General features: G+C 47.7%; 1 pseudogene across 1 annotated transcript; it reads left to right on the top strand.

Moving 5' to 3' along the window:
- The first annotated feature begins 43 nt into the window (after window positions 1-43).
- Window positions 44-16,935, top strand: LOC106009764 (enhancer of rudimentary homolog pseudogene; annotated as a pseudogene). Its single transcript, XR_015439804.1, has 4 exons — window positions 44-1,699; window positions 2,308-2,368; window positions 9,729-9,816; window positions 10,958-16,935. The product of XR_015439804.1 is annotated as an enhancer of rudimentary homolog pseudogene (transcript).
- Window positions 16,936-18,927: the final 1,992 nt, after the last annotated feature.

Genomic DNA, 18,927 nt, shown 5'->3' with positions numbered 1-18,927 from the left:
TGATGGGCGGCGGGGGCGCGCCGGGCCAAGGCATAAACAAGTGGCCCGGGCTGGGTGTGGCGGGACCGCGCTTGCCTAGGTGCTTGGGCGCTGCACGCGCTGGATGCTTATAGGTGTCCCAGAGAGCCCTTGGGGCCCGCGTGGGTGAAGGGCCTGCTCGAGCCTCGGGAGAGTTGCATTTCTCCGGAGAAGAGCGGGAAAAGGGCCAGGACAGCCCTCTTTGCTTTGCAGAATGCTTGAGCAAAAATCCATTCCTTGGAGAACCACACTGGCTTCAAGTTACCAACCCTTCACACTTATTAGGGCCATCTAGGGGAAACAGCCCTAGAAGAGGCGGCGGCTTTAACGTCAGAACACTTGGATTCATTTCCTGTGCTGCTGTTTCCCAGCTGTAACAAGGCTTTAAATCCTTCCCAGCCTCATTTTCTTCCTCTGAAATGGGCACAATACTGAAATGAGGAATCGAGGAGATACAGTATGGAAAACATTTAGGAACGGTCCCTAAAGAGCGGATGACCCCTAGCATGAGACTCAGACGAGAAGCGGGCAGAGGAGTCAGAGAGTGAGACAAGATCCAACTTTGGCATCTGAAGGTTTTTTGAAGGAGTGGACATCAGACCAGGGTTTAAAAGAAAGGTGGGTGTTAAGAAATAGAAATGGGAGAGGTGGCTGGAAGCAGAAGGGCGTTCTAGGCCGAAAGAACCCAACGAGCAAGGCCCTGGAAGCGAGAAAATTCGAGTGAGTTCTAGGAATAACTTGTTTTGTCAGGGGAACCAATCGGGTCACAAAGCAAGACCGCCTGTGGTGAAGGGGCCAGGTATGTGAGCTGCCAACACGGTGGGTGCTGTCAGAATTCCCAGAAGGCCCAGGATTGCCCAAAGAAAGGCTGCTGCTAGCCAGCATGGTGCCTTTGTAAGAATTATAAAAACGTTCCCTCAGACCGGAGCCCAGCCTGTGTTCCGCCGCCCACCTCTGATCCTCTGGGGCCCTTGAAGCAATGAGCAGGCTTTTTAGAACTATAGGTCTTGGGCCATCGAGACTAATGAGAAAGGTAGGGGAAGCTAAGAGCCTTAGCTCCGTGTATAGTTTGAATACAGTTTTCTCTCATCATACCTACTCAGGAAAGAAAGTCTTCTCGCCCACAGCACAGGTAATAATAATGCCTACTTCATGGAGTGTTTTCAGTGAGATGTTAAATGTAATTCACGCAGGTCTCTGTTCAGTTAATGTCACATTTGTTAACTGAGTTTGTTCTGTGTCCATCCGTCCCGGAAGTTGGTCCACGAGATGCTAAACCCTAGCTGCCCAAGCATCGACCACCTGGAGACAGTGAGGGACAGGGGGAAGTGGAAGGAACAGGGTTCTCTCTGTTCCACCAGTCCACAGACTGCTTCACAGGAACCAATTCCTGCCTTTGCATTCACACCATTGTGGTGACCCAAGTGTGTTCAGAGTCTGAGACCTCGGGGGTTGGGAGAGTCGTGGTTATTGAGGAGTGGGGTGGGTGAGAAGGCGGGGCTCCGGAGTGCTGACCCAGGAACCCCCTCCTCCACTCCCCTTCCTCGGCTCTGTGACCTCATCCCGCTGGAATGTGCTCTCCGTGGAAGAGAGCAGTGATGCGCAGAGCTCGTCCACCGCTGGCTCTCTGGGGGGCCATAATCACATTCTTGCTGTTTATACAGTGTCTGGAAGAAGAATGGTAATTGTTATTGCAATATGGACCACCAGGGGCTTGTAAGAAGAGGCCGGAAGGGCAGGCAAGAGACAGCTCTGCTCGTCTCACTCTGGGCTGCCTAGACATTTTCTGCTTCTCCAGGGTTGATTTTTGTCTTTTGCTAAGTACATATTAATCGGGCTTCCTCCTTCCTTGTACCATTGTGGAGCCTCCCGTGGCAGGGGCTTCCTGGTTGAGCCATGGGTGCAAGCACTGCTGACACCCAGATACGTACAGAGGATGTCTGTTTGTGTAGCACCCTTCCACCCCCTTCTTTTTGGTACCAGGGATCGAACTCGGAACCTTGCACTTGCCAGGCAGGCGCTGGAACCACTGAGCTAAATCCCCAGCCTTCTACCCCCTTCTGAGGGGGCCGATTGCCTTCCTCAGTTTCTCCTGTGTCAGTGAGCCTGACCATCACAGCTTCACTTTACAGCCACTGAGCCTGGACCACTGGTCCTAGCTAATCCAAGATTCCCAACATCTGGCCAAAATGATTGGCTTATAGTTAGACATGTGACTTGAGCTCAGCCAATCAGAGTACTGCCCTGGATCTTTACATACGAATGTTCAAAGAGCTTTTTCTCTTCTAGGGTCACTAATTTGGATGAGGAAGCTGTGGCCTCTCCCTTCCCCTGTGCTGTAGCAAGCTGGGTGAGTGGTCTGGCCAAAAGAGGAAAGAGACATGAAGACACACAGATGGAGTGACAGGAGTGACAGGAGGCATAGCTCAGTGGGAGAGCACGTGGCTAGTGTGCATGAGGCCCTGGGCTTGATCCCAAAGAAGGTGGGGAGTGCCAGGCGTGGTGGCGCACTCCTGTGATCCTAGCACTCAGGAGGCTGAGGCAGGAGAACCACTGCCAGTTTGAGGCCCCTGGGCTCCACAGGGAGTTCAAGGCCACTCTGAATCACATAGCAAGACCCTGTCTCAAAAACAACAAACTAACAGAAGGGAAGGAGGGGGAAAGGGGGGAGGAGGGGCGAAGGAGGGAGATAGAGGAAAGCAGCTTGCTTTCTTTTGCATTTCTGGAGTCCCTGAAACCAACTTTGCCTTGGTTTTCTGGGTTTCACAAAGCAATGACTGTTTTGGTTAATGGTGATTTCAGTGAGTTTCTGTCCCTTGCAAACAGAAAGACTTCTGAATGCACTGAAATTTGGGGCCTTTGAAAGGAGTCCCTGAAGTTCATCCATTGGAATCTTCTTTGGCTTCCGCTCTGACGGCTCTATGTGACAGCCTCCTGGCCAGTCTTCCTGTCTTTAGTGGCCGGCTAGTTTCAGAATGGACACCCAGTTCCTCATGGTGGCCCCCATGGTCCTCTGCAGCCCTGGTCGCTCCAGTTACTGTGTCCTCCAGTGTCGTGGAACACAAGAGGTTTCTCCCCATGCTTTGTCTCCTCTCCCTGTGCGCAGGCAGCTTCTCCCTCCCGTGTTGGTCATTCCCATTGGCCCTTCTCTGTCTGGACCCCTACCTGCCACTCCTGAGCTGGACCTCTGGCTTCTTGCTGTATTTGATCACAGTGAGCTGGACTCAGAGAAGGGAGAAGGACCCTTCCTGCCTGCCCGGGCCACAACCCCAACCTGTGCCGTGTGACCTGGCTCATCCTGTGTGTGAGAAAGGGCTCCCTCCCCTTGCTCCTCACACCTGAAGGAGGTGACTGTCACCGGCCCCCAGGTACATCACCTGCTCCTGTGTCTGCCCTCTGCCTCGGTAATTCTCCCTCGAAGGAGCTGCCAGTTCCTGCCAGGATCCCAGCTGCCTGAACAGCCCGGGCTGCCCGCTGTGAGCCGCTCGCTGCAAACCCTCCTGCAGGCACAGATGCACCCTTGATTGGACCTCCCTCCCCTGAGCCAGTCAGATTCTGAGCGATCCAAGCTTCACACGTTTGCAGGACTCCGGGAAGCACTGTTGAAACTGCCGTGCTCCAGGACACACAGCTTACTTAGAACCCAGCCTCTCATGTGCCCTAGGCCTGTGTGACAGGGTCAGACCGTGTTGGTCCCTGAGGTCACGCGAAGTTGCATGCGGCAGTGGCCTCAGCACCCTGGACAGCAGAGGGTCAGCACCTAAGAGTCCTGCTGGGGAGAAACACCTGCCCAGACAAGGGGATGGACAGGCCACAAGGGACACAGGCCCCTGAGGAAGAAGGAGAGCTGCAGGACGACAGCCCAGTGCCCTTGAGTTCTGCCTGTGCTTTCTGTGTCCATCTGGAAGATGCTTCTGTATCTTTGCAATACGTTTCTCTCTCACTGTCACAGGCTTCTGTCCTTGACAACCAAGTGAAGCTAGATCAGGCCCCAAAGGTTTTTCTTCTTCGTCTTCACCTGGATCACACCTCTCCTTCTCCCAGACACCTCCACTGTGAGCCCCGGTGGGGAAGTCTTCCCAGGACCGCCAGGATAGCATGGGGACCCCTGCCCTGAGCTCTTCCTTCAACCTGCTCAGGTTGTGTGTAAGGGCCTGCCTCCCACCCAACTCTCAAGTGTTCTGCTGCCCCCAGGTGGTGACATGGGCAGGAGGCCCCTTGAAACATCTCTGGTTCAAGGTCAAAGCCCCAAGCAGCACAGGCATTGAAATATCACACAGTATCCCATCAGTATGTACAATTAAAGTATTACATATTAACTAAAAAGAAAAACTAGGGCCGGGGATTTAGCTCAGTGGTTCCACCGCCTGCCCTGCAAGTGCAAGGTCCCGAGTTCAATCCGTGGTTCCAGAAAAAAAAAAGAAAGAAAAACTAAAATGAAATAAGCCAGGGACCTTGGGACCAAATGTCAAGATGAAGGGGAGAAGGAGCAAGGAGTGTTGGAGCTCAGAGAGCTGGTCCTGCCCTGTGGCACAGTAGCAGCTGCAGCTCAAGGCTCCATGCTGGGCTGGCTGCCCTCTCTACTTGCTGCTGTGCTCGAATGGAGTGGAAATCTCTTGAGGGGAGGAAGCGTATCCCTCTGCTGAGAAAGTGAGAGGCTCATTATTTCACTGAGATTTCAGACGTTGTGTTCATTTGCTATGGCTGCTCTGAAACTACACGAACCAGGTGGCTTAACAACAGATATCTTGGTCTCACAGTTCGAAAGGCTACAAATCCAAGATCAAGATATCCACGGAGCTGGTTCTGTCTGGGGCTTGTTCCATGGCGCTCGGCTAACTTCTGGCAGCTGCCTGGCAGTAGCCGTGTCCTTTGGCTCGAGACACATCACTCTCTACCTTCCCGTTCACATGGAGTTCTCTCTGAGTGCTCATCGCTGTCCAGAATCTCTCGTTTTCTTAGGACAGAACTTGCATCCAATTGGAGACCCACCCTATTCCAATGTGATCTCATCTGAATGAATGACATTGGCAACAGCCTTGTACTGTGTGTAGCTCCGAGGGCCTGTGGGTCACGACTCCAACATGTGAATGTCAGGGGTACAAATTCAGCCCACAACAGGTGCCAAGGGCCAGGTTGCCTCGGCAGCTGGATGGTTTGTGAGAAGGCCCGGTCTCTTTTCTGTGCATGCATTCATTCCCCAAATCTGGTTCCCTCCTCAAATGCAAGCTTTCTAACCTATGTAAGCTATAGCTGTTCGTGTCCTTGCAAAATGTATGGGTTTATATTTCTAATTCACGTAAGTTGAATTCATGGAAATGTTATAGATGGCGATGTTTCTTAGTTCTTTCCCTCGCCCAGCTGCACACACATTGCTCTCTGTACATCTACACAGCAGCTTCTAACTGCTAACGATTATTCAGTGATGTGGGTCCACCCTAATCTACTCTCCACCCCCCTCCCAGGGATGAAGACAGACTCGAGATGCCATAGGAAACAACACTGAGAAACATCACAGCATTTGCACCCTATGAATCCCCCTGAGAATTTCCTTGGGATCTGTGTATTAAATCTGTCAGGTCTTAGGGTACATGGACCTAATTTTAAAATACACTATCAAATTGTTTTTCTGGAAGTGGCCTATATGTCATCAACAGATGAATGGATAAAGAAAATGTCCTTACACACAATAGAGCACTACTCTGCCATAAAGAAAGATAAACTTGAGTCATCTGTAGGAAAATGGATGCATCTTTAGACCATAATATTAAGTGAAATTAATCAGACACACAAACATAAATCTTACAAGGTTTCTCTTATATGAGACACTCAAAATATAAATAAAGAGCAAGGGCCAGGGATGTAGCTCAGTGGCACTGCACCTGCCTGGCAAGCATAAGGTCCTGAGTTCGAGCCCTGGTATAAATAAATAAATAAATAAATAGCAAAATAAAAGATAGGCAATAGGAAGTAGGGAGAAAGATCTTTCTCAGAGGGGAGGGACCAAGCGATGGAGGGAGGGCAGGATGAAAACAGGCATCAAGATGTGTACGGAAATGTGCCAACTCCCCACAAGGAGTGTAAGCCTCGTGGACTGCAAACAGACTAACATTTTTTAAAATGTTCTTTTGGGTGCCTGTCCCTGCCTGTGCTTCAATCAGAAGCCCCCAGAAGAGCCCTGCCAGTGCTTGGCATGGATGAGCCCCTGACTCTTTTTCAGTACAGCGGAACTAAAGTGCCCTGCCTTTCTTGTTTTAATTTGCTTCTCTAACTTAATGGCACGGAGCCTTCCTCGTGCTCTTATAAGTCTTGTTTTTCTAGAAACCACTGGTTCTTATCTTCTAACCGTTCTCCCAGTAGAATTACTATCTTCTCCTTGTGGAGTTGCAGGGTGCCTTATCTATTCCATAAATGTGCCCCCTGCCAACTATACGTATCTCGAGTGTCTCCCTCCAATCTATTATCCACCTGTTAGCTATCTACACTGTACATCATTGGAAGAGAGTCATTCATTTTGATGTTATCACATGCATTGCTTTTTCTTATTGGCTTTTTTAAAAAATTTTTATTTTTTGGTACCAGAGATTGAACTCGGGTCCTTGCACTTGTGAGGCAGGTGGCAGAACCACTGAGCTAAATCCCCGGGCCGTCTTATTGGCTTTTATACTTTGGGATTTTGAGGTTTCATCTAAGAATACTTTTTTCAACCCTTATAAAGAAGTATTCTTAGATAGTTTCTAGATTTATGATCTTGAGATTTGACATTTATATATTTATTATTTAGTTAGTTAGTTAGTTATTGGCACCAGGGATCGAACTCAGGACCTTGCACTTGCAAGGCAGGCACTGGAACCACTGAGCTAAATATCTGGCCCTATATTTTATTTTTGACATTTAATATTTAGGTTCCCGGGAAGGCCATGAAAAGGGGTCACTTGGATCTCCTGCTAATCTATGAAGGCCCAGCCGCTGCCACCACATTTGTGATGAGGCTGCATATCCTGTGATCCTGTGAGCCACTTCCACCATTGGGCCCAGCAGGGCCACTAACACAAGCCCTCCTTCCTCCCCTGGGGGTGTCAGCCCCAGGACCCTTCATTGGCTCCCGGAACTGTAATGCAGCTCAAGACTCCTCCTACCAAAGCCTTCTTCCTTCCTTTTCTGACAGGCATCATATCTGCATCACACGTTAATCTGGATCCCAATCAGTGTTAGTGTGTTTTCCATTGCTGTAATGAAATACCTGAGACCGAATACTTTAGCTCACAGTTATGGACCCTGAGAGTCCAAGATTGAGCTGCTCCTTTGATTCGGCCTCGGCGAGGGCCATCCTGGGGCGGGAAACCAGAGGCCCAGGAGGGCTTGGGCTCCCTTTTCTGTAGGGGTTCACCACATGCATCTTTACCTTATTGGCTCCTGTGCGATAGCATACAACTTCAATATAACTGAAGAACCTTGCAGTGATGTACTGCTACTTCCTGCCTTCTGCCTTTGTCCTCTTGTCTTACTTTATTTCTACACGGATTGTAAACTCCACAAAACATTGCTATGATTCTTGCTTTAAAGAATCAAGTTTTTGCAAATACGTTTTCAATTTTTAATTGACACACAGCAGTTGTATGTATTGGTGGAGTAGTGTGACATTTCAATCCACGTGAGCAATGTGTAGTGATCATAATGGGGCTCCTGGCTTCTTCCTAACCTCAGACATCTATCGTTTCTGTGTTAGAAGCACCGGAAACCCTCCGCAAGCTATTCCCATGTATTCAATTAACTGTTGCAAGTATAGTTACCCTCCTGTGCTGAGGAACATTCGAAGTGATTCCTCCTAGCCAGCTGCACCCCTCTGGGCATTTTCTTAAAGAGGTTACAGTCTGTTAGTTACCACCTCTGCATGCTTGCTTGTTTCCTTTTTTCAGTAAAATTTTATTAATGTCTATTAATTTTACAAAATATTGGGTTTCGGGCTGGGGCTTTAGCTCAGTGGTTTCACTGCCTGCTGCATAAACGCAAGGACCCAAGTTCAATCCCTGGTACCAAAAAAAAAAACAAATTGGGTTTCCATGTGTAGAGTATATTTTGATCGTATCTATCCCTTCCTTACTCCTTTCTCTTGTCTAATAATAGTCTCCTTTCTACTTTCATGTCATCTTTTTTAGATTCTATATGTTACAAAGAACATGCAATGTTCTTTCTGAGTTTGGCTTATTTTGTCTAACATGATGATCTCCATGCATTTTCCTGCAAAGGATAAAATTTTATTCTTCTTTATGACTAAAACGCCATTGTGTGTGTGTATGTATTTATGTCATATATATATATACAGACATAGAGATACACACACACACACACACACATATATATATATATAGAGAGAGAGAGAGAGAGAGAGAGATCACCAAAAATATATACACACTTCAGGAAGAGAAAAACTTGCATAAATTTTTTAATACTAAATTTATTGAGACATCATGAGATTAATATTAGATACCTTTGGCCTCTGCAACTACGAGGTGCTCCGAGTGGTGGCCATGAGCTTCCAGACATGTATTAGTACAGCAAACTGCTGCTTGGGCAACCTTCGTCACTGAGATTGCTGCACATGCATTTCCAACTTCTTCTCTAGGGGCCGGCAGTGAAGTGGGATTTCTGTGATATAGGATATTCTCTAGGGTCCCCCATACGAGGGTAACAGCATCTGTTAAAAACATTGTACTGTTTTTCTTTTCCTGAAGTGTATAAACATGTTTTGGCTCTCTGGTTCTCTCTCTCTCTCTCTCTCTCTCTCTCTCTCTCTCTCTCTCTAGATATATATTTTCTGTAGCCATTCATCTGCTGATGGGCAGCTAGGCTGGTTCCCACCAACAATAGCCATTGTGAATTGTGTGCTACAATAAACATGGAAATGCAGTTATGGCCACAGTATGCTAATTGCCCCCATGTTAATTCCTTTGGGCATACACCGAGGCGTGGTATAGCTGGATCAAATGGTAGCTCGATTTTTCGTTTTTTTGAGGAACTTCCATACTGATTTCCATAGGGGTTGTACAAATTTACATTCCCACCAGCAGTGTAGAAGGGTTCCTTTCTCCCACCACCGTAGACAGCATTTATTGTTTATTCTTGATGACAGCCAGCCCGACCGGGGTGAGTGGGAATCTTAATATCATTTTGATTTGCATTTCCCTAATGGATAAAGATGTTGAACTTTTTTTGTGTATTTATTGGCCAGTTGTACCTCCTTTTTTGAGAAGTGTTTGTTCATTACATTTGCCCATTTATTAATTGGACTACTTGATTTTTTTGTGTTTGTTAGTTCCTTATCTAGTCTAGATGTTAATCCTCTGTTGGAAGAGTAGCTGGCGAAGATTTCCTCCTATTCCGTAGGCTGTCTCTTCTTCACTCTGACGGTTGTCTTCCTTTGCTGTGCAGAAACTTTTAAACTTGCTATCGTCCCATTTGCTGTTATTTTTTGTGCTCTTGGAGTCCTCGTGAGGAAGCCTTTGCCTGTGCTTATGGCTTCAAATGTTTCCCTGATGTAGCTTCACTTTTATCTTTGAAAGATATCTTCACTGAATATAGAATTCTAGAATGACAGTGTTGTCCCTCTTAGCTTTTCAGGATTTCGTTCTGTTTTTTCCTGGTTTGCCCAGTTTCTGAGGAGAAATCTATGATAGCGTTACCTTTGTTTCTGTCTTTTTTTTCTGAAGGTCACTTAAGGTTCTTGCATAGATGGTTATTGACCGACCAACTGACTGATTGATTTAAAGTTGTCCTGTGAGTTCTTCAGAGAAACTGGTAAGTGTGTTCATGTGTGGGGGGGTTTTTTTTTTGGTACCGGGGATCGAACTTGGGACCTTGTGCTTTCGAGGCAGGCAGTGGAAACGCTGAGCTAAATCCCTGGCCCTGAGTGTGTGTGTTTTAAGGAACTGACTCACATGACTGTGGAGCCTCGCTAGTTCAGAATCTGCAGGCTGCGTTGGCAGTCAGGAGATCAGGGAAACACCAGTGTTGCAAGTCCAGTCCAAAGGCCAAGTGCGGCAGAACCTCCTCTTGCTGACGGAAGTCGGTCTTGTGTGCTGTTCAGACCTTGAACTGATAGGATGGGGGCCCACCCACATCATGAAGGGAAATCTGCTTTTCTAAAAATCCACCTGTTTAAATGCTAATGTTACCCAAAAGGCTCTTATACAAACATCTAGAATATTGTTTGACTACAGCTCTGGCCCGTATGGGCCAGGAGCATCAGCACATAAAATTAACCAGCACACAGTGTGTCTAGGGACACAAGTTTCTTAGCCTCCTACTCTATGGTTTTTGTTTGTTTGTTTTAACCATTCTGAGGTGAGAATTTCTTCTTCCAAAGAAAATTCAGTATCATGGCTTTTGCCTGTCATTTTTTTCTTTTGCAAATAAAAACACTGATGCAGATTAGAGAGCTATTATTTCCATGAGTCATTCTCCAAACCTTGCTTAATTAACAGGCGACCAGAAAGTAAGAGAGTCACGTGTGTAGATAGGGTCTCAGTACTAGCAAAGAGAGACAGGCTGTTCCGTCAACCCGGCCATCCCAGGCCGGATTCCAGAAGCTCCGGAAACTCCATCCCTCCCTGCCCAACTGCAGCAGCCTGACCTCTCCAGTCACGTTTTGCTGAGTTCATTCAGAACAACACACAGGTTTCGGCTCTTTGCTCTTCGGCATCTTACTGCCGACCTTCACCTTTGTATTAGTTATCTCTTACTGTGTAACGAACAATTCTGAAACCGTGGTTTAGAACAGCAAACATTTCTGTGAGTCAGGAACACAGGTTATAGTGCAGTCAAGTCCTCTGGCTCAGGCTGTTGGCTGGGGCTGGAGCCATCCCAATGCTTGACACAAGGAGGATCTACCCTGAGCATATTCTTTTGTTTGTTTGTTTGTCTGTTTTTTTGGTACCAGGGATCAAACTCGGGTCCTTCTGCTTGCGAGGCAGGTGCCGGAACCACTGAGCTACATCCCCAGCCAAACATACTCTTGATTGTTGGCATGATTCAGTTCCTCAGGCTGTTCACCGAGGGCTCCATTGCTTGCTGACTGTTGGTTGAGACACGTCTCAGTTCCTTGTCATGTGGGGCTTGCCATAGAGCAGCTGGCAGTACAGACTGGCTTCCACCACAGAGAGAAGAGAGCGCCAGCAAGCCAAAAGATAGTCTGTCTGTCCCTGGAAGTATGGCGTCTGTATTTGTCTGCTTTCTGTTACTATAAGAAACTACCTGGGGCTGTATAACATGTTCAAAATGAGGTTTATTCAGATGACAGTTTTGGAAGCTTAAAGTCCAAGCAGCCTGCCTCCTGTGAGGTGAGGCTGCCCCTGGCGGCATCCCCCTTGTTGGAGGGTACTGCAGCATGAGTGTGTGAACACGGGAGAGATCACATGATGAGACAGCATTCAGAGTGAGAGGAGCGGCCAGGGTTGCTCTTTTTATACCCATTGTCTGTTGAGAACTAACTCAGAGTCCTGCAAGGACCCTGTAACCTCTTCCTAGAGTGGAGCCCCACTGGATGCCACCTCTGCACTGCTGCACGGAGAACCAACCCCTGCCACATGAATCTTGGGAGACACCCTCAGACCAACCCCGACCACAGCAACATCCCATCACGTTGTCTTATCGTATTCTTTAGGAGGAAGTCACTGGGTCTCACCTGTGCCCAGTGGAGGAGACTGCACAGGCTGTGAATATCAGGAAGCTGGGATCATTGCGGGTGCTTTTATTCCGAGACTTAGCACACAGCCTTCACTGCCTGGAGCACTCCCTTCCCTCATGGCAGCCCTGAAAGCCTCATGCAGATCGGCAGCTCCTCCTCGTTCACACATCTGTCATCTGGTGATCACAGTAACAACGTAACCATAACCGTAACCGCCAGCCCTCACTGAGGAGTTCCTCTGACCCCGACATTGCTCTCGGCCCTTTTCGTGCCTTAAGTGAACAGTATGTAGTTCTTCCTGTGGCAGGGCCGAGAGGCATTCCTCCAGCAATGGTGTAGCAGGGTCCCTTCAGCACGCCTCTGCTAAGCTGGGGAGAGCTTGGTAGTGGACCCGAGTCTTCGAACTCAAGGACTTTATAGGCCAGAGTAAGAGACAGAAAAGCACAAAAGCAAGTAGAATGCAACCTGAAGCGCTGTAATAAGCCTAAGTGAAGGGCATTTCATAGCGCACACACCCAACAATTCTTGCTGGTGGTAACATTTCAATTTAAATGTGAGGAATAAGTAGCAGTTAGCCTGGAAAAATAAGGAGGTTAGATGTGCCAGGGAGATGAAGAGCAAAAGTGAGGAAACAGAAACAAGCCTGAGGAGCAGTGGGGAACCACCAGTAGGGCTGCACAAAGCACGCAGGCGGAAGAGGAGCGAGAAACGCTAGTGCCAGTGAGCGGGTAACACGCGTGGGAGGAGGCACTGCTCTGGGCTTGCACGTGTACCTCCCCCCTCCAGAGTAACCCCCCAGTGCAGGAGGCACACTTTTATAGCTGGGGAAACTGAGTCACGGCACACATCTGAAATGTGACAGCTGTAGGCGCCAGCAGGACGGGGTGTGGGGCTGTGGCAGATCAAAGCATCTGGCTTGAACCTGAGCTCTGGTCGGACCAAAGGAGGCCACCTAGTTGACACTTCCGGTGGGGTGGGGAATGGATGGAGTGGGCAGGATGGGAGGCAGGGAGCCTCTCTGGGAAAGGGATGCGATGCCGTAGGGGGCGGCACATGGCCACCCGAGCTGAGGTGGCAAAGTAGAGGAGAGAGGAGGAGAGCTAGGTTCTGGGCATGATTCCATAAAACCGGAAAGAAGCTGGGCTGGGGAACATGGCTCGGTGTCATGGCGGGACTGGCTACATTGAGATGCCAGAAAGATGGGCCCACTGGGCAGCTGGACATGGTGTAGTGTTCCAATGCGAAGGCAGAGACTGGGGTTTGGAGGGTGATGGAACCAGGGGAGCTGGCTACGGCGAGTGAGGGTGTGCAGAATGGGAGCCAGCCAAGCCCCTGCAGGGAGGCCGGAGAGGGCTGGCTCGCAGGAGGGGAACTGGCAGACATGGCCGTGGAGGGACCCTGCTCAAGCCCCTCCACTTGCTGTCACAATCATGGGGCCCTGAAGAGGAGACAGGAGAGGGACCGAGCCTACTGTGGTCAATCAAGTCGGGTCCTGCCCAGAACTGATGTGCAAAATGCTTGGCGGAAAAGAAGAGATCAAAATCAGAGCAATGCAGCAACGTATCCACGAGGGTGAGAGTCGAACTTTGTTTTTTGGTTTAAACAAGAATGTGATCAAATGTGAGAGGGCAGATAGACTTTACAGCAGGAGAACCCAGCTTGAACAATGGCCTGGACCCATCACCACACAAGGCACGACTGCTTTAGGTTGTACAAGAAGCGGGTAGGGCTGGGCGTGGTGCTGCACACCTGTACTCCCAGCACTTGGGAGGCAGAGGCAGGATGCTGCGAGTTCAAAACCAGCCTGGGCTATATAGTGAGTTCAAGGCAGCCTGAACCAGATAGTGAAACCCTGTCTAAAAAAAAAAGAAAGAAAAGAAAAAAAGAAGCAGGGGTAGGAGGGACAGCATTTGGAGGACCTTGAGCTAAATGAGAAGCCAGAACATAACCTTGGCCTTAGTGCCGCCACCTTAGCTTGGAGACCCCGGGCTGTCTCTAGGGCTGACTCTTCACTCCGGTCCCTGCTCCTATGGCTGGATGCACTGTAGTAATGAGTGCAGGGCCGTGCTGCACAGCTGGCTGCCTGGCCGAGTCTCACAGTCGCCTGGAAGCCAGAAGCTCTTGCAAGTAGAGGTTTTCTTCAGGCTGAGCCTCCCTGAAGCATATGTGGTGGCCATTTGGAAAAAGGTACAATCATCTCAACTCCACACCCTGCTCCAGAATAAACTCCAGGAGGATCAGAGCCTTAAGTGTCAAGAGCAAAGACGCACAAGGACTAGAAGAGAACATAGGTGAAGAAAATCTTTCTAAAAATGGCTAAAAAATTAGAAGCAATAGAAGAGTGACAAGCAAGATGACCTCAACAACAACAAAACAGCAAAAAATCCCCAAAAAGAAAATAAACAAAGCTAAGTCAGAAGACTAATGATTAGCTGACAGAAAACATTTGCAGCTTAGATCCCAACAACCTTTCCTATGGTAAATATGCAGAGGACTCCTAAAATGTTCCTTTAAAATAAAATTGAATCAAGCTAGGGATGGTGGTACACACCTTCCATCCCAGCACTCAAGAGGCTGAAGCAGGAGGATCACTGTGAGTTCCAGGTGAGCCTGGGCTATGCATGGGTTCAAGGCCAGCCTGAACTAGCATCAGCAATGGATGCTGGTACCAGTAGGGTGGCGTGGGGGACTGAATGCTGGCGTGGTGGTGAAGCTCCACCTCGTAGATCCCAACCAGACCTAGCATCCTGAAGGGAGAGGACGTCACCCTGACGTCACTTCCTCTAATGGCAGTGAAACCCACAGCTTCGCCTGTGATGTAGCTTTGCCTAAAACTTCTAACCTGGGCTCGTGTATGGCTTGTGGAGTCGGTGGTGGCTGCAGCAAAAAGAGTTTGGTGCGATGTCTCACACTACTTTGCTGGTGCAACCTACCAGAGGCCAGAAGGCAGAACTTACGCTGACTATGAGTCTGTTAATGAATGCATGGAAGGCGTTTGTACAATGTGTGAAGAACATCTGAAGAGAATGAACTCCAACAGCCCCTCTATTACTTAGATATCAGTCAGTTGTTTGATTTTATTGATGATCGGCAGACCTCAGTTGCCTTGTTTAACGAGCTGACACCCAGACTTACCAGCCTTATAACAAAGACTGGATCAAAGAGAAGATCTCTGGGCTCCTTCGTCAGCAGGCCCAACAGGCTGGAAAATAATGATGTTGGAAGCATTAGGGGCTTGGAACACAGGTGTGTACAGCGTGCTATAGTGGGAGTTTTGTATCATGGTAATCCTGTTTTCCATTTTGTTACACTCTGGCCAGGACTGAATGTATTAGATGAAATATGAGATGTGAGAATCTTTTCAGTCCGAAACCTCCATTGGCCCCTTTTTCTTTTTCTTTCTTTTTTTTCACTTAAACATTTTTATGATGATTCGGATGGAAGTTGTTCTCTGTCAGGGTTGGTTCCAGTCCTTCAGATTGTTCATATCTGCTTCATAACAGTCACTGAACGAAGCTTTTGAAAATGGGGTGGGGAATGATGACACAGTTTTGTTATGTCCTCGAAAAAAGGTCTTAGAAATAAATGTTCTTTAGTTATAAAAAAAAACAAACTTCTAACCTGAACCAAGCAAGCCTTGTACCTAACTTGCAGGACACAGGGCCTAGAGGAATGGGCTTAAAACCACCGGTGGAAGCAGTCAGACAAATCCAAATGCAGGACTGGGCTGTCCTGGGCTTCTGTAGTAGAAAAAAATCAGTTCTATCATAAGTGAGACTAAATAAACAGTATACAGATGTAGTCTTTAAACTTGGCTGGTTCTTATTCTAACAAAGCAGCTGGAAAAGAAAACGGGAAAATTGTAAAGTCTGCATATTGACTGGCTGTTCGACAATACTGGAGAATTACTAATAATTTTTGCAAGTGTAATAACATTGTAGTTCTGTGACGGGGTAAGAAATATATTTTTAGGAGATATATGCTCAAATGTGGGTGAAGTGTCATGATGTCTACACTCTATTTTCAAAATGTTTTATCAAAACTGAACACATTATAATACTTCTATATGCATATGCACAGATAAAGCGTATTTGGCAACACTAGGTGCCATATATGGGTGTTCATTAGATAGGATTTCTTTGCTCTTCTGTTTGGAGTTTTTCATATTGAATACTTGAAAAGTATCTGAAGATCAGAAGCATAATTAGGATATGCAGGGAAGGAAGCTGGAGGCCCTGACCACAAGGGAGAGGTTTCCTAGCTCCAGATTTGGCTTCTTCTCCTTGGATCTCTGCTTTCCCTGTCTGTGACAATGAACGTCTCAGATGTGACTTTGTACCTATGTGTATTTTTTTAAATTAATTGTGGTAAAATACATAACATAAAATCTACCATGAAAAGCATTTTTAAGCTCAGTGATATTAGGTATGTTCATATCCTTGTGCAACCTGCACCATTGTCTGTCTTGGTGGATGGTTTATAAGCCTGTTTTGGGCCGGGGATTTAGCTCAGTGGTTCTGCCGCTTGCCTCACAAGCGCAAGGTCCCGAGTTCCATCCCTGGTACAAAAAAAAAAAAAAAAGCCTGTTTTCTGTTTTCCAGATGAGTTTACTGGGACCTTTTTTAAAAAACTGCACACCAGCTGAGTGTGGAGGCGCACGCCTGTAATCCCAGCACTGGGGAGGCTGAGGCAGGAGGATGTGGGAATTTGAGGCCACCCTGGGCTACAGAGTGAGTTCAAAGCTAGCCTGAACATTATAGTGAGCCCCTGTCTCAAAAGCAAATAAATAAACAAAAACACAAAACAAAAAGCCCAACAACCACCCCCCCCCAAATTGCAAACCAAAATACACCAAGAAACTCTACTCACATTGGATTACAGATAAATGGGTGCCCACATGAAACTGTTAAGTTAGCCAAGATATCCTTTAGTTCACATGACTCAAGTAAGTTGGCAAATAAGTCAATTTAATTTTCATGATAAGATTAAAACAAATATCTTTAAACTTGTTAGTGGGCATGTTTGCCCAGGATGCTAGCCAGATTATGTTTGTCTCTGTAAATGTTTAAGATGTGATGACCATTGCTCTCTGTTTCAAGTGCAACAACTTTTGGGCTTTCTCCTTGACAAAAAAGTTAACTCTTTTAATAGCTCTGTTTTCATGAGTAATCTAAAAGAGCTCTTCAAATGGGAAAGTTAGTAGATATACATGTTTACGATGAAACATCTGAGTCATGTTTAAGTAAGTTAAAATGTTTTTTCTCAGAATAAATAAAAATTTATTTGTTGTATGTTATTATTATCATCATTTAATACATGTTTGCATTGCATAATGATTATGTTTATTGCACGGAATTTTACACATGTATATAACACAATTTTTTTGGTACCAGGGATCGAACTTGGGTCCTTACACTTGCGAGGCAGGCGGCAGAGCCACTGAACTAAATCCCCAGCCCCTGGAAGGAGCTCTTTTTAAATGGGAGAGGAACAAGAGATGGGGGGAGATGGGAGGAGTAGAACAGAGAAAGAATGAAAAAAAGAAAATTGAAGAAAAAATGGAAGTCAGTTAAAATGTTAAAGCATTGGTTAGTTGCTAAATATAAATTCATGTACTCTTCTCTTAAAGTTAGCACACCAACAATATGTTTTGGAAAAAACCCTGAACGTTCATCTTGCAGAAATGCATTTACAGACCCCCCTCAAGGCCGTCTGCACTGGGGTCCCAGGGCCACTGTCCCCAGGTCTCCTGGGAGGCTGAGGGGGCCTTGGCACTGTCCCGAGTTGACAGGAGACAGCAGGCAGAGAACAATGCTCATCCTTCAGGGGCCTCTGGTGAAACTGTAGCCTCAGAAAATCTGGAAAGCCAGGGAGCATGCAAAAGAGATGCAAATGAGGTGCAAATCATGTGGTCCCCACCTTCTGAGTGCTGACTGGCAGAGGGGTAGCCAAGGGTGCACATGGGACTAGGGTGCTTGTTTCTCAGGTGGGTTTGTATTTCCAGCCCCTGCATGGTCCCAAAGTCTCCTGAAGTGTCTGTCCTTCCTTTGAGGCTTTGCTTCCGGGGGTGGAAGCCCCTGACGCAGGGAGGATGTGGAGGCACCCAGGCTGGGGATTCTACTCAAAGCGAGGTCGGAGGGTGGGGGTGGGAATCTTACCCTCCCTGAGGCTGGCGAATGGACACACACACACACTTGTGCACATACACAAACACACAGCTTCCGGGAAGGCACATTTTGCATCCATACACTGCACACTTACGGACCTGATGTGCTAGTGCGGTGCCCATCATATGGGGGTGGGTGGGTGTGTTCCCACTGGATCGGGCCAGTTGGCCCACTAGGGCTGCGTGGATTTGGCCACAGTGTCCGCCATGCCTGGAGGTTGCCGCTCGGGTCCCTTCCCATGGTTACCGACCGCATTCCCATAATTCCAAGCCCCCAAATGCTCCTGAGAATCGAAAGAGGCCCATGGAGCCCTCGCCCTATTCAGCCGCTCCTTAGACGAGCAATGGTGAACCTTTCAAAGACGAGCGCCCAAACTGCAACCCAAACCCACTTATTTATTGCAGAGTGCCAGCACTGCAGTTAAACCTGAGTGCTGAGGTTTCAGTTTAGAAAAACCAACTCATACAACTTGTGACATCATTGCAGAGAGGCCTCTGTGTGGCCACAGTGGCACGAGAGCTGTAGTAGGCTCCCCATCATGGGCTTAGGGCAAACGTGAGAGTCTTCGTTCCTCCTCCTCCATCTTGGCAGCCTTGGAGCGGGATTTCCACCAGTCCCCAGAGAGGGCTTGAAGGCGGAAGTCACGGGAGTTTATGGGGCAGTGACCCAATGTCAGGCGTTCTGTTAATGATCAACCTGGCATGGAAATGAGTGCACCCTCCACAACAGGAGCCAGGGTAGCGCCAACTGCTCTGCTGACCCCGCTCTTGAAGACCTGACTGAAGACAGGAGGGACAGTCTGTAGTGAGCTGTTGAATGTGTCTGCTGGGTAACAACAGCTCACATGCTGCTAACGCATTTTAATGCTTATGAGATGCTTTTACACTCATGGTCTCCCTTGCCGTCTGCCACAAGGCTGACAGAAGTGTCACCATCAGCCCATTTCATAGGTGGGAAGTAGTAATCCCACAATGATGATGCTTCCACTGGCTCAGTTCTGCAGCGTTCAGTGGTGCCGGCCCTGTTAACTATCACCAATGATTTGTGTTTTGTAAA

The sequence above is a fragment of the Heterocephalus glaber genome, unplaced genomic scaffold (assembly GCF_053883595.1).
Source record: "Heterocephalus glaber isolate CG9 unplaced genomic scaffold, H.glaber_assembly_v1.0 deba00001479, whole genome shotgun sequence".
Lineage (NCBI taxonomy): Eukaryota > Metazoa > Chordata > Mammalia > Rodentia > Bathyergidae > Heterocephalus > Heterocephalus glaber.
The sequence above is the reverse complement of the archived record's forward strand: the minus strand, read 5'-3'. Positions and strand labels throughout refer to the sequence as shown.